Source organism: Pongo abelii, chromosome X, assembly GCF_028885655.2.
Source record: "Pongo abelii isolate AG06213 chromosome X, NHGRI_mPonAbe1-v2.0_pri, whole genome shotgun sequence".
NCBI classification, from domain to species: domain Eukaryota; kingdom Metazoa; phylum Chordata; class Mammalia; order Primates; family Hominidae; genus Pongo; species Pongo abelii.
Genome location: NC_072008.2, coordinates 60043216 through 60064701, shown reverse-complemented (window position 1 = coordinate 60064701; position 21486 = coordinate 60043216).

Genomic DNA, 21486 nt, shown 5'->3' with positions numbered 1-21486 from the left:
GAGCTCTTTCAGGCCTTCGTTAGAAACGGGAATATCTTCCCATAAAAACTGGACAGAAGCATTCTCACAAACTGCTTTGTGATGTGTGTGTTCAACTCACAGAGTGGAACCTTTCCTGTGCTAGAGCAGTTTTGAAACACTCTTTTTGTAGAATCTGCAAGTGTTCGTTTGGAGCGCTTTGAGGCCTATGGTGGAAAAGGAAATATCTTCACATAGAAACGAGACAGAAGCCTTCTCAGAAACCTCTTTATGATGTGTGCATTCAACTCAGAGAGATAAGCCTTCCTTTTGATAGAGCAGTTTTGAAACTCTGTTTTTGCAGAATCTGCAAGTGGATATTTGGAGCCCTTTCAGGCCTTCGTTGGAAACGGGAATATCTTCACATGAAAACGAAACAGAAGCGTTCTGTGAAACTGCTTTGTGTAGTATGAATCCAACTCACAGAGTTGAACACTTCTTTTGAAGGAGCAGTTTTGAAACACTCTTTTGGTAGAATCTGCAATTGTTCATTAGGAGCGCTTTGAGGCCTATGGTGGAAGACTAAATACCTTCCCATAATATCCAGACACAAGCATTCTCTGAAAGTTCTTTACGATGTGTGCTTTCAACTCACAGTGTTCCACCTTTCTTTTGAAAGAGCAGTTTTGAAACACTCTTTTTAAAGTTTCTGCAAGTGGATATTTGGAGCTCTTTCGGGCCTTGGTTGGAAAGGTGAATATCTTCACACAAAAACTAGACAGAAGCATTCTCAGAAACTGCTTTGTGTTGTGTGCGCTCAACACACAGAGTTGAACCCTGCTTTTGATAGAGCACTTTAGAAACACTCTCTTTGCAGAATTTGCAAGTGTTCATTTGGAGCGCTTTGAAGCGTACGGTGGAAAAGGAAACAACTTCACATAAAAACTAAACAGAAGCACTCTAAGAAACAGCTTTCTGATGTGTGCATTCAACTAACAGAGTGGAACCCTCCTTTGGATAGAGCAGCTTTGTAACAGTGTATTTGCAGAAACTGCAAGAGGATATTTGGAGCTCTTTGAAGCGTTCGTGGGAAACGGGACTGTCTTCACATGAAAACGAGACAGAAGTGTTCTCTGAAACTGCTTTGTGTTGTATGCATTCAACTCACACAGGTGAACCTTTCTTTGGATAGAGCAGTTTGAAACACTCTTTTCGTAGAATCTGCAAGTGTTCATTCGGTGGGCTTTGAGGCCTATGGTGGAATAGGAAACATCTTCACGTAAAACCTAGACAGAAGCATTCTTTGAAACTTCTTTATGATGTGTGCATTCAACTCACAGAGTTGAACCTTCCTTTTCATGGAGCAGTTTGGGAAGAGCCTTTGTGCAGCCTCTGCAAGTGGATATTTGGAGCTCTTTCAGGCCTTCGTTAGAAACGGGAATATCTTCCCATAAAAACTGGACAGAAGCATTCTCACAAACTGCTTTGTGATGTGTGTGTTCAACTCACAGAGTGGAACCTTTCCTGTGCTAGAGCAGTTTTGAAACACTCTTTTTGTAGAATCTGCAAGTGTTCGTTTGGAGCGCTTTGAGGCCTATGGTGGAAAAGGAAATATCTTCACATAGAAACGAGACAGAAGCCTTCTCAGAAACCACTTTATGATGTGTGCATTCAACTCAGAGAGATAAGCCTTCCTTTTGATAGAGCAGTTTTGAAACTCTGTTTTTGCAGAATCTGCAAGTGGATATTTGGAGCCCTTTCAGGCCTTCGTTGGAAACGGGAATATCTTCACATGAAAACGAAACAGAAGCGTTCTGTGAAACTGCTTTGTGTAGTATGAATCCAACTCACAGAGTTGAACACTTCTTTTGAAGGAGCAGTTTTGAAACACTCTTTTGGTAGAATCTGCAATTGTTCATTAGGAGCGCTTTGAGGCCTATGGTGGAAGACTAAATACCTTCCCATAATATCCAGACACAAGCATTCTCTGAAAGTTCTTTACGATGTGTGCTTTCAACTCACAGTGTTCCACCTTTCTTTTGAAAGAGCAGTTTTGAAACACTCTTTTTAAAGTTTCTGCAAGTGGATATTTGGAGCTCTTTCGGGCCTTGGTTGGAAAGGTGAATATCTTCACACAAAAACTAGACAGAAGCATTCTCAGAAACTGCTTTGTGTTGTGTGCGCTCAACACACAGAGTTGAACCCTGCTTTTGATAGAGCACTTTAGAAACACTCTCTTTGCAGAATTTGCAAGTGTTCATTTGGAGCGCTTTGAAGCGTACGGTGGAAAAAGAAACAACTTCTCATAAAAACTAAACAGAAGCACTCTAAGAAACAGCTTTCTGATGTGTGCATTCAACTAACAGAGTGGAACCCTCCTTTGGATAGAGCAGCTTTGTAACAGTGTATTTGCAGAAACTGCAAGAGGATATTTGGAGCTCTTTGAAGCGTTCGTGGGAAACGGGACTGTCTTCACATGAAAACGAGACAGAAGTGTTCTCTGAAACTGCTTTGTGTTGTATGCATTCAACTCACACAGGTGAACCTTTCTTTGGATAGAGCAGTTTGAAACACTCTTTTCGTAGAATCGGCAAGTGTTCATTCGGTGGGCTTTGAGGCCTATGGTGGAATAGGAAACATCTTCACGTAAAACCTAGACAGAAGCATTCTTTGAAACTTCTTTATGATGTGTGCATTCAACTCACAGAGTTGAACCTTCCTTTTCATGGAGCAGTTTGGGAAGAGCCTTTGTGCAGCCTCTGCAAGTGGATATTTGGAGCTCTTTCAGGCCTTCGTTAGAAACGGGAATATCTTCCCATAAAAACTGGACAGAAGCATTCTCACAAACTGCTTTGTGATGTGTGTGTTCAACTCACAGAGTGGAACCGTTCCTGTGCTAGAGCAATTTTGAAACACTCTTTTTGTAGAATCTGCAAGTGTTCGTTTGGAGCGCTTTGAGGCCTATGGTGGAAAAGGAAATATCTTCACATAGAAACGAGACAGAAGCCTTCTCAGAAACCTCTTTATGATGTGTGCATTCAACTCAGAGAGATAAGCCTTCCTTTTGATAGAGCAGTTTTGAAACTCTGTTTTTGCAGAATCTGCAAGTGGATATTTGGAGCCCTTTCAGGCCTTCGTTGGCAACGGGAATATCTTCACATGAAAACGAAACAGAAGCGTTCTGTGAAACTGCTTTGTGTAGTATGAATCCAACTCACAGAGTTGAACACTTCTTTTGAAGGAGCAGTTTTGAAACACTCTTTTGGTAGAATCTGCAATTGTTCATTAGGAGCGCTTTGAGGCCTATGGTGGAAGACTAAATACCTTCCCATAATATCCAGACACAAGCATTCTCTGAAAGTTCTTTACGATGTGTGCTTTCAACTCACAGTGTTCCACCTTTCTTTTGAAAGAGCAGTTTTGAAACACTCTTTTTAAAGTTTCTGCAAGTGGATATTTGGAGCTCTTTCGGGCCTTGGTTGGAAACGTGAATATCTTCACACAAAAACTAGACAGAAGCATTCTCAGAAACTGCTTTGTGTTGTGTGCGCTCAACACACAGAGTTGAACCCTGCTTTTGATAGAGCACTTTAGAAACACTCTCTTTGCAGAATTTGCAAGTGTTCATTTGGAGCGCTTTGAAGCGTACGGTGGAAAAGGAAACAACTTCACATAAAAACTAAACAGAAGCACTCTAAGAAACAGCTTTCTGATGTGTGCATTCAACTAACAGAGTGGAACCTTCCTTTGGATAGAGCAGCTTTGTAACAGTGTATTTGCAGAAACTGCAAGAGGATATTTGGAGCTCTTTGAAGCATTCGTGGGAAACGGGAATGTCTTCACATGAAAACGAGACAGAAGTGTTCTCTGAAACTGCTTTGTGTTGTATGCATTCAACTCACACAGGTGAACCTTTCTTTGGATAGAGCAGTTTGAAACACTCTATTCGTAGAATCTGCAAGTGTTCATTCGGTGGGCTTTGAGGCCTATGGTGGAATAGGAAACATCTTCACATAAAACCTAGACAGAAGCATTCTTTGAAACTTCTTTATGATGTGTGCATTCAACTCACAGAGTTGAACCTTCCTTTTCATGGAGCAGTTTGGGAAGAGCCTTTGTGCAGCCTCTGCAAGTGGATATTTGGAGCTCTTTCAGGCCTTCGTTAGAAACGGGAATATCTTCCCATAAAAACTGGACAGAAGCATTCTCACAAACTGCTTTGTGATGTGTGTGTTCAACTCACAGAGTGGAACCTTTCCTGTGCTAGAGCAGTTTTGAAACACTCTTTTTGTAGAATCTGCAAGTGTTCGTTTGGGGCGCTTTGAGGCCTATGGTGGAAAAGGAAATATCTTCACATAGAAACGAGACAGAAGCCTTCTCAGAAACCACTTTATGATGTGTGCATTCAACTCAGAGAGATAAGCCTTCCTTTTGATAGAGCAGTTTTGAAACTCTGTTTTTGCAGAATCTGCAAGTGGATATTTGGAGCCCTTTCAGGCCTTCGTTGGAAACGGGAATATCTTCACATGAAAACGAAACAGAAGCGTTCTGTGAAACTGCTTTGTGTAGTATGAATCCAACTCACAGAGTTGAACACTTCTTTTGAAGGAGCAGTTTTGAAACACTCTTTTGGTAGAATCTGCAATTGTTCATTAGGAGCGCTTTGAGGCCTATGGTGGAAGACTAAATACCTTCCCATAATATCCAGACACAAGCATTCTCTGAAAGTTCTTTACGATGTGTGCTTTCAACTCACAGTGTTCCACCTTTCTTTTGAAAGAGCAGTTTTGAAACACTCTTTTTAAAGTTTCTGCAAGTGGATATTTGGAGCTCTTTCGGGCCTTGGTTGGAAAGGTGAATATCTTCACACAAAAACTAGACAGAAGCATTCTCAGAAACTGCTTTGTGTTGTGTGCGCTCAACACACAGAGTTGAACCCTGCTTTTGATAGAGCACTTTAGAAACACTCTCTTTGCAGAATTTGCAAGTGTTCATTTGGAGCGCTTTGAAGCGTACGGTGGAAAAGGAAACAACTTCACATAAAAACTAAACAGAAGCACTCTAAGAAACAGCTTTCTGATGTGTGCATTCAACTAACAGAGTGGAACCTTCCTTTGGATAGAGCAGCTTTGTAACAGTGTATTTGCAGAAACTGCAAGAGGATATTTGGAGCTCTTTGAAGCATTCGTGGGAAACGGGAATGTCTTCACATGAAAACGAGACAGAAGTGTTCTCTGAAACTGCTTTGTGTTGTATGCATTCAACTCACACAGGTGAACCTTTCTTTGGATAGAGCAGTTTGAAACACTCTTTTCGTAGAATCTGCAAGTGTTCATTCGGTGGGCTTTGAGGCCTATGGTGGAATAGGAAACATCTTCACGTAAAACCTAGACAGAAGCATTCTTTGAAACTTCTTTATGATGTGTGCATTCAACTCACAGAGTTGAACCTTCCTTTTCATGGAGCAGTTTGGGAAGAGCCTTTGTGCAGCCTCTGCAAGTGGATATTTGGAGCTCTTTCAGGCCTTCGTTAGAAACGGGAATATCTTCCCATAAAAACTGGACAGAAGCATTCTCACAAACTGCTTTGTGATGTGTGTGTTCAACTCACAGAGTGGAACCTTTCCTGTGCTAGAGCAGTTTTGAAACACTCTTTTTGTAGAATCTGCAAGTGTTCGTTTGGGGCGCTTTGAGGCCTATGGTGGAAAAGGAAATATCTTCACATAGAAACGAGACAGAAGCCTTCTCAGAAACCACTTTATGATGTGTGCATTCAACTCAGAGAGATAAGCCTTCCTTTTGATAGAGCAGTTTTGAAACTCTGTTTTTGCAGAATCTGCAAGTGGATATTTGGAGCCCTTTCAGGCCTTCGTTGGAAACGGGAATATCTTCACATGAAAACGAAACAGAAGCGTTCTGTGAAACTGCTTTGTGTAGTATGAATCCAACTCACAGAGTTGAACACTTCTTTTGAAGGAGCAGTTTTGAAACACTCTTTTGGTAGAATCTGCAATTGTTCATTAGGAGCGCTTTGAGGCCTATGGTGGAAGACTAAATACCTTCCCATAATATCCAGACACAAGCATTCTCTGAAAGTTCTTTACGATGTGTGCTTTCAACTCACAGTGTTCCACCTTTCTTTTGAAAGAGCAGTTTTGAAACACTCTTTTTAAAGTTTCTGCAAGTGGATATTTGGAGCTCTTTCGGGCCTTGGTTGGAAAGGTGAATATCTTCACACAAAAACTAGACAGAAGCATTCTCAGAAACTACTTTGTGTTGTGTGCGCTCAACACACAGAGTTGAACCCTGCTTTTGATAGAGCACTTTAGAAACACTCTCTTTGCAGAATTTGCAAGTGTTCATTTGGAGCGCTTTGAAGCGTACGGTGGAAAAGGAAACAACTTCACATAAAAACTAAACAGAAGCACTCTAAGAAACAGCTTTCTGATGTGTGCATTCAACTAACAGAGTGGAACCCTCCTTTGGATAGAGCAGCTTTGTAACAGTGTATTTGCAGAAACTGCAAGAGGATATTTGGAGCTCTTTGAAGCGTTCGTGGGAAACGGGACTGTCTTCACATGAAAACGAGACAGAAGTGTTCTCTGAAACTGCTTTGTGTTGTATGCATTCAACTCACACAGGTGAACCTTTCTTTGGATAGAGCAGTTTGAAACACTCTTTTCGTAGAATCTGCAAGTGTTCATTCTGTGGGCTTTGAGGCCTATGGTGGAATAGGAAACATCTTCACGTAAAACCTAGACAGAAGCATTCTTTGAAACTTCTTTATGATGTGTGCATTCAACTCACAGAGTTGAACCTTCCTTTTCATGGAGCAGTTTGGGAAGAGCCTTTGTGCAGCCTCTGCAAGTGGATATTTGGAGCTCTTTCAGGCCTTCGTTAGAAACGGGAATATCTTCCCATAAAAACTGGACAGAAGCATTCTCACAAACTGCTTTGTGATGTGTGTGTTCAACTCATAGAGTGGAACCTTTCCTGTGCTAGAGCAGTTTTGAAACACTCTTTTTGTAGAATCTGCAAGTGTTCGTTTGGAGCGCTTTGAGGCCTATGGTGGAAAAGGAAATATCTTCACATAGAAACGAGACAGAAGCCTTCTCAGAAACCTCTTTATGATGTGTGCATTCAACTCAGAGAGATAAGCCTTCCTTTTGATAGAGCAGTTTTGAAACTCTGTTTTTGCAGAATCTGCAAGTGGATATTTGGAGCCCTTTCAGGCCTTCGTTGGAAACGGGAATATCTTCACATGAAAACGAAACAGAAGCGTTCTGTGAAACTGCTTTGTGTAGTATGAATCCAACTCACAGAGTTGAACACTTCTTTTGAAGGAGCAGTTTTGAAACACTCTTTTGGTAGAATCTGCAATTGTTCATTAGGAGCGCTTTGAGGCCTATGGTGGAAGACTAAATACCTTCCCATAATATCCAGACACAAGCATTCTCTGAAAGTTCTTTACGATGTGTGCTTTCAACTCACAGTGTTCCACCTTTCTTTTGAAAGAGCAGTTTTGAAACACTCTTTTTAAAGTTTCTGCAAGTGGATATTTGGAGCTCTTTCGGGCCTTGGTTGGAAAGGTGAATATCTTCACACAAAAACTAGACAGAAGCATTCTCAGAAACTGCTTTGTGTTGTGTGCGCTCAACACACAGAGTTGAACCCTGCTTTTGATAGAGCACTTTAGAAACACTCTCTTTGCAGAATTTGCAAGTGTTCATTTGGAGCGCTTTGAAGCGTACGGTGGAAAAGGAAACAACTTCACATAAAAACTAAACAGAAGCACTCTAAGAAACAGCTTTCTGATGTGTGCATTCAACTAACAGAGTGGAACCCTCCTTTGGATAGAGCAGCTTTGTAACAGTGTATTTGCAGAAACTGCAAGAGGATATTTGGAGCTCTTTGAAGCGTTCGTGGGAAACGGGACTGTCTTCACATGAAAACGAGACAGAAGTGTTCTCTGAAACTGCTTTGTGTTGTATGCATTCAACTCACACAGGTGAACCTTTCTTTGGATAGAGCAGTTTGAAACAATCTTTTCGTAGAATCTGCAAGTGTTCATTCGGTGGGCTTTGAGGCCTATGGTGGAATAGGAAACATCTTCACGTAAAACCTAGACAGAAGCATTCTTTGAAACTTCTTTATGATGTGCGCATTCAACTCACAGAGTTGAACCTTCCTTTTCATGGAGCAGTTTCGGAAGAGCCTTTGTGCAGCCTCTGCAAGTGGATATTTGGAGCTCTTTCAGGCCTTCGTTAGAAACGGGAATATCTTCCCATAAAAACTGGACAGAAGCATTCTCACAAACTGCTTTGTGATGTGTGTGTTCAACTCACAGAGTGGAACCTTTCCTGTGCTAGAGCAGTTTTGAAACACTCTTTTTGTAGAATCTGCAAGTGTTCGTTTGGAGCGCTTTGAGGCCTATGGTGGAAAAGGAAATATCTTCACATAGAAATGAGACAGAAGCCTTCTCAGAAACCTCTTTATGATGTGTGCATTCAACTCAGAGAGATAAGCCTTCCTTTTGATAGAGCAGTTTTGAAACTCTGTTTTTGCAGAATCTGCAAGTGGATATTTGGAGCCCTTTCAGGCCTTCGTTGGAAACGGGAATATCTTCACATGAAAACGAAACAGAAGCGTTCTGTGAAACTGCTTTGTGTAGTATGAATCCAACTCACAGAGTTGAACACTTCTTTTGAAGGAGCAGTTTTGAAACACTCTTTTGGTAGAATCTGCAATTGTTCATTAGGAGCGCTTTGAGGCCTATGGTGGAAGACTAAATACCTTCCCATAATATCCAGACACAAGCATTCTCTGAAAGTTCTTTACGATGTGTGCTTTCAACTCACAGTGTTCCACCTTTCTTTTGAAAGAGCAGTTTTGAAACACTCTTTTTAAAGTTTCTGCAAGTGGATATTTGGAGCTCTTTCGGGCCTTGGTTGGAAAGGTGAATATCTTCACACAAAAACTAGACAGAAGCATTCTCAGAAACTGCTTTGTGTTGTGTGCGCTCAACACACAGAGTTGAACCCTGCTTTTGATAGAGCACTTTAGAAACACTCTCTTTGCAGAATTTGCAAGTGTTCATTTGGAGCGCTTTGAAGCGTACGGTGGAAAAGGAAACAACTTCACATAAAAACTAAACAGAAGCACTCTAAGAAACAGCTTTCTGATGTGTGCATTCAACTAACAGAGTGGAACCCTCCTTTGGATGGAGCAGCTTTGTAACAGTGTATTTGCAGAAACTGCAAGAGGATATTTGGAGCTCTTTGAAGCGTTCGTGGGAAACGGGACTGTCTTCACATGAAAACGAGACAGAAGTGTTCTCTGAAACTGCTTTGTGTTGTATGCATTCAACTCACACAGGTGAACCTTTCTTTGGATAGAGCAGTTTGAAACACTCTTTTCGTAGAATCTGCAAGTGTTCATTCGGTGGGCTTTGAGGCCTATGGTGGAATAGGAAACATCTTCACGTAAAACCTAGACAGAAGCATTCTTTGAAACTTCTTTATGATGTGTGCATTCAACTCACAGAGTTGAACCTTCCTTTTCATGGAGCAGTTTGGGAAGAGCCTTTGTGCAGCCTCTGCAAGTGGATATTTGGAGCTCTTTCAGGCCTTCGTTAGAAACGGGAATATCTTCCCATAAAAACTGGACAGAAGCATTCTCACAAACTGCTTTGTGATGTGTGTGTTCAACTCACAGAGTGGAACCTTTCCTGTGCTAGAGCAGTTTTGAAACACTCTTTTTGTAGAATCTGCAAGTGTTCGTTTGGAGCGCTTTGAGGCCTATGGTGGAAAAGGAAATATCTTCACATAGAAACGAGACAGAAGCCTTCTCAGAAACCTCTTTATGATGTGTGCATTCAACTCAGAGAGATAAGCCTTCCTTTTGATAGAGCAGTTTTGAAACTCTGTTTTTGCAGAATCTGCAAGTGGATATTTGGAGCCCTTTCAGGCCTTCGTTGGAAACGGGAATATCTTCACATGAAAACGAAACAGAAGCGTTCTGTGAAACTGCTTTGTGTAGTATGAATCCAACTCACAGAGTTGAACACTTCTTTTGAAGGAGCAGTTTTGAAACACTCTTTTGGTAGAATCTGCAATTGTTCATTAGGAGCGCTTTGAGGCCTATGGTGGAAGACTAAATACCTTCCCATAATATCCAGACACAAGCATTCTCTGAAAGTTCTTTACGATGTGTGCTTTCAACTCACAGTGTTCCACCTTTCTTTTGAAAGAGCAGTTTTGAAACACTCTTTTTAAAGTTTCTGCAAGTGGATATTTGGAGCTCTTTCGGGCCTTGGTTGGAAAGGTGAATATCTTCACACAAAAACTAGACAGAAGCATTCTCAGAAACTGCTTTGTGTTGTGTGCGCTCAACACACAGAGTTGAACCCTGCTTTTGATAGAGCACTTTAGAAACACTCTCTTTGCAGAATTTGCAAGTGTTCATTTGGAGCGCTTTGAAGCGTACGGTGGAAAAGGAAACAACTTCACATAAAAACTAAACAGAAGCACTCTAAGAAACAGCTTTCTGATGTGTGCATTCAACTAACAGAGTGGAACCTTCCTTTGGATAGAGCAGCTTTGTAACAGTGTATTTGCAGAAACTGCAAGAGGATATTTGGAGCTCTTTGAAGCGTTCGTGGGAAACGGGACTGTCTTCACATGAAAACGAGACAGAAGTGTTCTCTGAAACTGCTTTGTGTTGTATGCATTCAACTCACACAGGTGAACCTTTCTTTTTATAGAGCAGTTTGAAACACTCTTTTCGTAGAATCTGCAAGTGTTCATTCGGTGGGCTTTGAGGCCTATGGTGGAATAGGAAACATCTTCACGTAAAACCTAGACAGAAGCATTCTTTGAAACTTCTTTATGATGTGTGCATTCAACTCACAGAGTTGAACCTTCCTTTTCATGGAGCAGTTTGGGAAGAGCCTTTGTGCAGCCTCTGCAAGTGGATATTTGGAGCTCTTTCAGGCCTTCGTTAGAAACGGGAATATCTTCCCATAAAAACTGGACAGAAGCATTCTCACAAACTGCTTTGTGATGTGTGTGTTCAACTCACAGAGTGGAACCTTTCCTGTGCTAGAGCAGTTTTGAAACACTCTTTTTGTAGAATCTGCAAGTGTTCGTTTGGAGCGCTTTGAGGCCTATGGTGGAAAAGGAAATATCTTCACATAGAAACGAGACAGAAGCCTTCTCAGAAACCTCTTTATGATGTGTGCATTCAACTCAGAGAGATAAGCCTTCCTTTTGATAGAGCAGTTTTGAAACTCTGTTTTTGCAGAATCTGCAAGTGGATATTTGGAGCCCTTTCAGGCCTTCGTTGGAAACGGGAATATCTTCACATGAAAACGAAACAGAAGCGTTCTGTGAAACTGCTTTGTGTAGTATGAATCCAACTCACAGAGTTGAACACTTCTTTTGAAGGAGCAGTTTTGAAACACTCTTTTGGTAGAATCTGCAATTGTTCATTAGGAGCGCTTTGAGGCCTATGGTGGAAGACTAAATACCTTCCCATAATATCCAGACACAAGCATTCTCTGAAAGTTCTTTACGATGTGTGCTTTCAACTCGCAGTGTTCCACCTTTCTTTTGAAAGAGCAGTTTTGAAACACTCTTTTTAAAGTTTCTGCAAGTGGATATTTGGAGCTCTTTCGGGCCTTGGTTGGAAAGGTGAATATCTTCACACAAAAACTAGACAGAAGCATTCTCAGAAACTGCTTTGTGTTGTGTGCGCTCAACACACAGAGTTGAACCCTGCTTTTGATAGAGCACTTTAGAAACACTCTCTTTGCAGAATTTGCAAGTGTTCATTTGGAGCGCTTTGAAGCGTACGGTGGAAAAGGAAACAACTTCACATAAAAACTAAACAGAAGCACTCTAAGAAACAGCTTTCTGATGTGTGCATTCAACTAACAGAGTGGAACCCTCCTTTGGATAGAGCAGCTTTGTAACAGTGTATTTGCAGAAACTGCAAGAGGATATTTGGAGCTCTTTGAAGCGTTCGTGGGAAACGGGACTGTCTTCACATGAAAACGAGACAGAAGTGTTCTCTGAAACTGCTTTGTGTTGTATGCATTCAACTCACACAGGTGAACCTTTCTTTGGATAGAGCAGTTTGAAACACTCTTTTCGTAGAATCTGCAAGTGTTCATTCGGTGGGCTTTGAGGCCTATGGTGGAATAGGAAACATCTTCACGTAAAACCTAGACAGAAGCATTCTTTGAAACTTCTTTATGATGTGTGCATTCAACTCACAGAGTTGAACCTTCCTTTTCATGGAGCAGTTTCGGAAGAGCCTTTGTGCAGCCTCTGCAAGTGGATATTTGGAGCTCTTTCAGGCCTTCGTTAGAAACGGGAATATCTTCCCATAAAAACTGGACAGAAGCATTCTCACAAACTGCTTTGTGATGTGTGTGTTCAACTCACAGAGTGGAACCTTTCCTGTGCTAGAGCAGTTTTGAAACACTCTTTTTGTAGAATCTGCAAGTGTTCGTTTGGAGCGCTTTGAGGCCTATGGTGGAAAAGGAAATATCTTCACATAGAAACGAGACAGAAGCCTTCTCAGAAACCTCTTTATGATGTGTGCATTCAACTCAGAGAGATAAGCCTTCCTTTTGATAGAGCAGTTTTGAAACTCTGTTTTTGCAGAATCTGCAAGTGGATATTTGGAGCCCTTTCAGGCCTTCGTTGGAAACGGGAATATCTTCACATGAAAACGAAACAGAAGCGTTCTGTGAAACTGCTTTGTGTAGTATGAATCCAACTCACAGAGTTGAACACTTCTTTTGAAGGAGCAGTTTTGAAACACTCTTTTGGTAGAATCTGCAATTGTTCATTAGGAGCGCTTTGAGGCCTATGGTGGAAGACTAAATACCTTCCCATAATATCCAGACACAAGCATTCTCTGAAAGTTCTTTACGATGTGTGCTTTCAACTCACAGTGTTCCACCTTTCTTTTGAAAGAGCAGTTTTGAAACACTCTTTTTAAAGTTTCTGCAAGTGGATATTTGGAGCTCTTTCGGGCCTTGGTTGGAAAGGTGAATATCTTCACACAAAAACTAGACAGAAGCATTCTCAGAAACTGCTTTGTGTTGTGTGCGCTCAACACACAGAGTTGAACCCTGCTTTTGATAGAGCACTTTAGAAACACTCTCTTTGCAGAATTTGCAAGTGTTCATTTGGAGCGCTTTGAAGCGTACGGTGGAAAAGGAAACAACTTCACATAAAAACTAAACAGAAGCACTCTAAGAAACAGCTTTCTGATGTGTGCATTCAACTAACAGAGTGGAACCCTCCTTTGGATAGAGCAGCTTTGTAACAGTGTATTTGCAGAAACTGCAAGAGGATATTTGGAGCTCTTTGAAGCGTTCGTGGGAAACGGGACTGTCTTCACATGAAAACGAGACAGAAGTGTTCTCTGAAACTGCTTTGTGTTGTATGCATTCAACTCACACAGGTGAACCTTTCTTTGGATAGAGCAGTTTGAAACACTCTTTTCGTAGAATCTGCAAGTGTTCATTCGGTGGGCTTTGAGGCCTATGGTGGAATAGGAAACATCTTCACGTAAAACCTAGACAGAAGCATTCTTTGAAACTTCTTTATGATGTGTGCATTCAACTCACAGAGTTGAACCTTCCTTTTCATGGAGCAGTTTGGGAAGAGCCTTTGTGCAGCCTCTGCAAGTGGATATTTGGAGCTCTTTCAGGCCTTCGTTAGAAACGGGAATATCTTCCCATAAAAACTGGACAGAAGCATTCTCACAAACTGCTTTGTGATGTGTGTGTTCAACTCACAGAGTGGAACCGTTCCTGTGCTAGAGCAGTTTTGAAACACTCTTTTTGTAGAATCTGCAAGTGTTCGTTTGGAGCGCTTTGAGGCCTATGGTGGAAAAGGAAATATCTTCACATAGAAACGAGACAGAAGCCTTCTCAGAAACCTCTTTATGATGTGTGCATTCAACTCAGAGAGATAAGCCTTCCTTTTGATAGAGCAGTTTTGAAACTCTGTTTTTGCAGAATCTGCAAGTGGATATTTGGAGCCCTTTCAGGCCTTCGTTGGAAACGGGAATATCTTCACATGAAAACGAAACAGAAGCGTTCTGTGAAACTGCTTTGTGTAGTATGAATCCAACTCACAGAGTTGAACACTTCTTTTGAAGGAGCAGTTTTGAAACACTCTTTTGGTAGAATCTGCAATTGTTCATTAGGAGCGCTTTGAGGCCTATGGTGGAAGACTAAATACCTTCCCATAATATCCAGACACAAGCATTCTCTGAAAGTTCTTTACGATGTGTGCTTTCAACTCACAGTGTTCCACCTTTCTTTTGAAAGAGCAGTTTTGAAACACTCTTTTTAAAGTTTCTGCAAGTGGATATTTGGAGCTCTTTCGGGCCTTGGTTGCAAAGGTGAATATCTTCACACAAAAACTAGACAGAAGCATTCTCAGAAACTGCTTTGTGTTGTGTGCGCTCAACACACAGAGTTGAACCCTGCTTTTGATAGAGCACTTTAGAAACACTCTCTTTGCAGAATTTGCAAGTGTTCATTTGGAGCGCTTTGAAGCGTACGGTGGAAAAGGAAACAACTTCACATAAAAACTAAACAGAAGCACTCTAAGAAACAGCTTTCTGATGTGTGCATTCAACTAACAGAGTGGAACCCTCCTTTGGATAGAGCAGCTTTGTAACAGTGTATTTGCAGAAACTGCAAGAGGATATTTGGAGCTCTTTGAAGCGTTCGTGGGAAATGGGACTGTCTTCACATGAAAACGAGACAGAAGTGTTCTCTGAAACTGCTTTGTGTTGTATGCATTCAACTCACACAGGTGAACCTTTCTTTTTCTAGAGCAGTTTGAAACACTCTTTTCGTAGAATCTGCAAGTGTTCATTCGGTGGGCTTTGAGGCCTATGGTGGAATAGGAAACATCTTCACATAAAACCTAGACAGAAGCATTCTTTGAAACTTCTTTATGATGTGTGCATTCAACTCACAGAGTTGAACCTTCCTTTTCATGGAGCAGTTTGGGAAGAGCCTTTGTGCAGCCTCTGCAAGTGGATATTTGGAGCTCTTTCAGGCCTTCGTTAGAAACGGGAATATCTTCCCATAAAAACTGGACAGAAGCATTCTCACAAACTGCTTTGTGATGTGTGTGTTCAACTCACAGAGTGGAACCTTTCCTGTGCTAGAGCAGTTTTGAAACACTCTTTTTGTAGAATCTGCAAGTGTTCGTTTGGAGCGCTTTGAGGCCTATGGTGGAAAAGGAAATATCTTCACATAGAAACGAGACAGAAGCCTTCTCAGAAACCTCTTTATGATGTGTGCATTCAACTCAGAGAGATAAGCCTTCCTTTTGATAGAGCAGTTTTGAAACTCTGTTTTTGCAGAATCTGCAAGTGGATATTTGGAGCCCTTTCAGGCCTTCGTTGGAAACGGGAATATCTTCACATGAAAACGAAACAGAAGCGTTCTGTGAAACTGCTTTGTGTAGTATGAATCCAACTCACAGAGTTGAACACTTCTTTTGAAGGAGCAGTTTTGAAACACTCTTTTGGTAGAATCTGCAATTGTTCATTAGGAGTGCTTTGAGGCCTATGGTGGAAGACTAAATACCTTCCCATAATATCCAGACACAAGCATTCTCTGAAAGTTCTTTACGATGTGTGCTTTCAACTCACAGTGTTCCACCTTTCTTTTGAAAGAGCAGTTTTGAAACACTCTTTTTAAAGTTTCTGCAAGTGGATATTTGGAGCTCTTTCGGGCCTTGGTTGGAAAGGTGAATATCTTCACACAAAAACTAGACAGAAGCATTCTCAGAAACTGCTTTGTGTTGTGTGCGCTCAACACACAGAGTTGAACCCTGCTTTTGATAGAGCACTTTAGAAACACTCTCTTTGCAGAATTTGCAAGTGTTCATTTGGAGCGCTTTGAAGCGTACGGTGGAAAAGGAAACAACTTCACATAAAAACTAAACAGAAGCACTCTAAGAAACAGCTTTCTGATGTGTGCATTCAACTAACAGAGTGGAACCCTCCTTTGGATAGAGCAGCTTTGTAACAGTGTATTTGCAGAAACTGCAAGAGGATATTTGGAGCTCTTTGAAGCGTTCGTGGGAAACGGGACTGTCTTCACATGAAAACGAGACAGAAGTGTTCTCTGAAACTGCTTTGTGTTGTATGCATTCAACTCACACAGGTGAACCTTTCTTTGGATAGAGCAGTTTGAAACACTCTTTTCGTAGAATCTGCAAGTGTTCATTCGGTGGGCTTTGAGGCCTATGGTGGAATAGGAAACATCTTCACATAAAACCTAGACAGAAGCATTCTTTGAAACTTCTTTATGATGTGTGCATTCAACTCACAGAGTTGAACCTTCCTTTTCATGGAGCAGTTTGGGAAGAGCCTTTGTGCAGCCTCTGCAAGTGGATATTTGGAGCTCTTTCAGGCCTTCGTTAGAAACGGGAATATCTTCCCATAAAAACTGGACAGAAGCATTCTCACAAACTGCTTTGTGATGTGTGTGTTCAACTCACAGAGTGGAACCTTTCCTGTGCTAGAGCAGTTTTGAAACACTCTTTTTGTAGAATCTGCAAGTGTTCGTTTGGAGCGCTTTGAGGCCTATGGTGGAAAAGGAAATATCTTCACATAGAAACGAGACAGAAGCCTTCTCAGAAACCTCTTTATGATGTGTGCATTCAACTCAGAGAGATAAGCCTTCCTTTTGATAGAGCAGTTTTGAAACTCTGTTTTTGCAGAATCTGCAAGTGGATATTTGGAGCCCTTTCAGGCCTTCGTTGGCAACGGGAATATCTTCACATGAAAACGAAACAGAAGCGTTCTGTGAAACTGCTTTGTGTAGTATGAATCCAACTCACAGAGTTGAACACTTCTTTTGAAGGAGCAGTTTTGAAACACTCTTTTGGTAGAATCTGCAATTGTTCATTAGGAGCGCTTTGAGGCCTATGGTGGAAGACTAAATACCTTCCCATAATATCCAGACACAAGCATTCTCTGAAAGTTCTTTACGATGTGTGCTTTCAACTCATAGTGTTCCACCTTTCTTTTGAAAGAGCAGTTTTGAAACACTCTTTTTAAAGTTTCTGCAAGTGGATATTTGGAGCTCTTTCGGGCCTTGGTTGGAAAGGTGAATATCTTCACACAAAAACTAGACAGAAGCATTCTCAGAAACTGCTTTGTGTTGTGTGCGCTCAACACACAGAGTTGAACCCTGCTTTTGATAGAGCACTTTAGAAACACTCTCTTTGCAGAATTTGCAAGTGTTTATTTGGAGCGCTTTGAAGCGTACGGTGGAAAAGGAAACAACTTCACATAAAAACTAAACAGAAGCACGCTAAGAAACAGCTTTCTGATGTGTGCATTCAACTAACAGAGTGGAACCTTCCTTTGGATAGAGCAGCTTTGTAACAGTGTATTTGCAGAAACTGCAAGAGGATATTTGGAGCTCTTTGAAGCGTTCGTGGGAAACGGCACTGTCTTCACATAAAAACGAGACAGAAGTGTTCTCTGAAACTGCTTTGTGTTGTATGCATTCAACTCACACAGGTGAACCTTTCTTTGGATAGAGCAGTTTGAAACACTCTTTTCGTAGAATCTGCAAGTGTTCATTCGGTGGGCTTTGAGGCCTATGGTGGAATAGGAAACATCTTCACATAAAACCTAGACAGAAGCATTCTTTGAAACTTCTTTATGATGTGTGCATTCAACTCACAGAGTTGAACCTTCCTTTTCATGGAGCAGTTTGGGAAGAGCCTTTGTGCAGCCTCTGCAAGTGGATATTTGGAGCTCTTTCAGGCCTTCGTTAGAAACGGGAATATCTTCCCATAAAAACTGGACAGAAGCATTCTCACAAACTGCTTTGTGATGTGTGTGTTCAACTCACAGAGTGGAACCTTTCCTGTGCTAGAGCAGTTTTGAAACACTCTTTTTGTAGAATCTGCAAGTGTTCGTTTGGAGCGCTTTGAGGCCTATGGTGGAAAAGGAAATATCTTCACATAGAAACGAGACAGAAGCCTTCTCAGAAACCTCTTTATGATGTGTGCATTCAACTCAGAGAGATAAGCCTTCCTTTTGATAGAGCAGTTTTGAAACTCTGTTTTTGCAGAATCTGCAAGTGGATATTTGGAGCCCTTTCAGGCCTTCGTTGGAAACGGGAATATCTTCACATGAAAACGAAACAGAAGCGTTCTGTGAAACTGCTTTGTGTAGTATGAATCCAACTCACAGAGTTGAACACTTCTTTTGAAGGAGCAGTTTTGAAACACTCTTTTGGTAGAATCTGCAATTGTTCATTAGGAGCGCTTTGAGGCCTATGGTGGAAGACTAAATACCTTCCCATAATATCCAGACACAAGCATTCTCTGAAAGTTCTTTACGATGTGTGCTTTCAACTCACAGTGTTCCACCTTTCTTTTGAAAGAGCAGTTTTGAAACACTCTTTTTAAAGTTTCTGCAAGTGGATATTTGGAGCTCTTTCGGGCCTTGGTTGCAAAGGTGAATATCTTCACACAAAAACTAGACAGAAGCATTCTCAGAAACTGCTTTGTGTTGTGTGCGCTCAACACACAGAGTTGAACCCTGCTTTTGATAGAGCACTTTAGAAACACTCTCTTTGCAGAATTTGCAAGTGTTCATTTGGAGCGCTTTGAAGCGTACGGTGGAAAAGGAAACAACTTCACATAAAAACTAAACAGAAGCACTCTAAGAAACAGCTTTCTGATGTGTGCATTCAACTAACAGAGTGGAACCCTCCTTTGGATAGAGCAGCTTTGTAACAGTGTATTTGCAGAAACTGCAAGAGGATATTTGGAGCTCTTTGAAGCGTTCGTGGGAAACGGGACTGTCTTCACATGAAAACGAGACAGAAGTGTTCTCTGAAACTGCTTTGTGTTGTATGCATTCAACTCACACAGGTGAACCTTTCTTTGGATAGAGCAGTTTGAAACACTCTTTTCGTAGAATCTGCAAGTGTTCATTCGGTGGGCTTTGAGGCCTATGGTGGAATAGGAAACATCTTCACATAAAACCTAGACAGAAGCATTCTTTGAAACTTCTTTATGATGTGTGCATTCAACTCACAGAGTTGAACCTTCCTTTTCATGGAGCAGTTTGGGAAGAGCCTTTGTGCAGCCTCTGCAAGTGGATATTTGGAGCTCTTTCAGGCCTTCGTTAGAAACGGGAATATCTTCCCATAAAAACTGGACAGAAGCATTCTCACAAACTGCTTTGTGATGTGTGTGTTCAACTCACAGAGTGGAACCTTTCCTGTGCTAGAGCAGTTTTGAAACACTCTTTTTGTAGAATCTGCAAGTGTTCGTTTGGAGCGCTTTGAGGCCTATGGTGGAAAAGGAAATATCTTCACATAGAAACGAGACAGAAGCCTTCTCAGAAACCTCTTTATGATGTGTGCATTCAACTCAGAGAGATAAGCCTTCCTTTTGATAGAGCAGTTTTGAAACTCTGTTTTTGCAGAATCTGCAAGTGGATATTTGGAGCCCTTTCAGGCCTTCGTTGGAAACGGGAATATCTTCACATGAAAACGAAACAGAAGCGTTCTGTGAAACTGCTTTGTGTAGTATGAATCCAACTCACAGAGTTGAACACTTCTTTTGAAGGAGCAGTTTTGAAACACTCTTTTGGTAGAATCTGCAATTGTTCATTAGGAGCGCTTTGAGGCCTATGGTGGAAGACTAAATACCTTCCCATAATATCCAGACACAAGCATTCTCTGAAAGTTCTTTACGATGTGTGCTTTCAACTCATAGTGTTCCACCTTTCTTTTGAAAGAGCAGTTTTGAAACACTCTTTTTAAAGTTTCTGCAAGTGGATATTTGGAGCTCTTTCGGGCCTTGGTTGGAAAGGTGAATATCTTCACACAAAAACTAGACAGAAGCATTCTCAGAAACTGCTTTGTGTTGTGTGCGCTCAACACACAGAGTTGAACCCTGCTTTTGATAGAGCACTTTAGAAACACTCTCTTTGCAGAATTTGCAAGTGTTCATTTGGAGCGCTTTGAAGCGTACGGTGGAAAAGGAAACAACTTCACATAAAAACTAAACAGAAGCACTCTAAGAAACAGCTTTCTGATGTGTGCATTCAACTAACAGAGTGGAACCTTCCTTTGGATAGAGCAGCTTTGTAACAGTGTATTTGCAGAAACTGCAAGAGGATATTTGGAGCTCTTTGAAGCGTTCGTGGGAAACGGCACTGTCTTCACATAAAAACGAGACAGAAGTGTTCTCTGAAACTGCTTTGTGTTGTATTCATTCAACTCACACAGGTGAACCTTTCTTTGGATAGAGCAGTTTGAAACACTCTTTTCGTAGAATCTGCAAGTGTTCATTCGGTGGGCTTTGAGGCCTATGGTGGAATAGGAAACATCTTCACATAAAACCTAGACAGAAGCATTCTTTGAAACTTCTTTATGATGTGTGCATTCAACTCACAGAGTTGAACCTTCCTTTTCATGGAGCAGTTTGGGAAGAGCCTTTGTGCAGCCTCTGCAAGTGGATATTTGGAGCTCTTTCAGGCCTTCGTTAGAAACGGGAATATCTTCCCATAAAAACTGGACAGAAGCATTCTCACAAACTGCTTTGTGATGTGTGTGTTCAACTCACAGAGTGGAACCTTTCCTGTGCTAGAGCAGTTTTGAAACACTCTTTTTGTAGAATCTGCAAGTGTTCGTTTGGAGCGCTTTGAGGCCTATGGTGGAAAAGGAAATATCTTCACATAGAAACGAGACAGAAGCCTTCTCAGAAACCTCTTTATGATGTGTGCATTCAACTCAGAGAGATAAGCCTTCCTTTTGATAGAGCAGTTTTGAAACTCTGTTTTTGCAGAATCTGCAAGTGGATATTTGGAGCCCTTTCAGGCCTTCGTTGGCAACGGGAATATCTTCACATGAAAACGAAACAGAAGCGTTCTGTGAAACTGCTTTGTGTAGTATGAATCCAACTCACAGAGTTGAACACTTCTTTTGAAGGAGCAGTTTTGAAACACTCTTTTGGTAGAATCTGCAATTGTTCATTAGGAGCGCTTTGAGGCCTATGGTGGAAGACTAAATACCTTCCCATAATATCCAGACACAAGCATTCTCTGAAAGTTCTTTACGATGTGTGCTTTCAACTCACAGTGTTCCACCTTTCTTTTGAAAGAGCAGTTTTGAAACACTCTTTTTAAAGTTTCTGCAAGTGGATATTTGGAGCTCTTTCGGGCCTTGGTTGGAAACGTGAATATCTTCACACAAAAACTAGACAGAAGCATTCTCAGAAACTGCTTTGTGTTGTGTGCGCTCAACACACAGAGTTGAACCCTGCTTTTGATAGAGCACTTTAGAAACACTCTCTTTGCAGAATTTGCAAGTGTTCATTTGGAGCGCTTTGAAGCGTACGGTGGAAAAGGAAACAACTTCACATAAAAACTAAACAGAAGCACTCTAAGAAACAGCTTTCTGATGTGTGCATTCAACTAACAGAGTGGAACCTTCCTTTGGATAGAG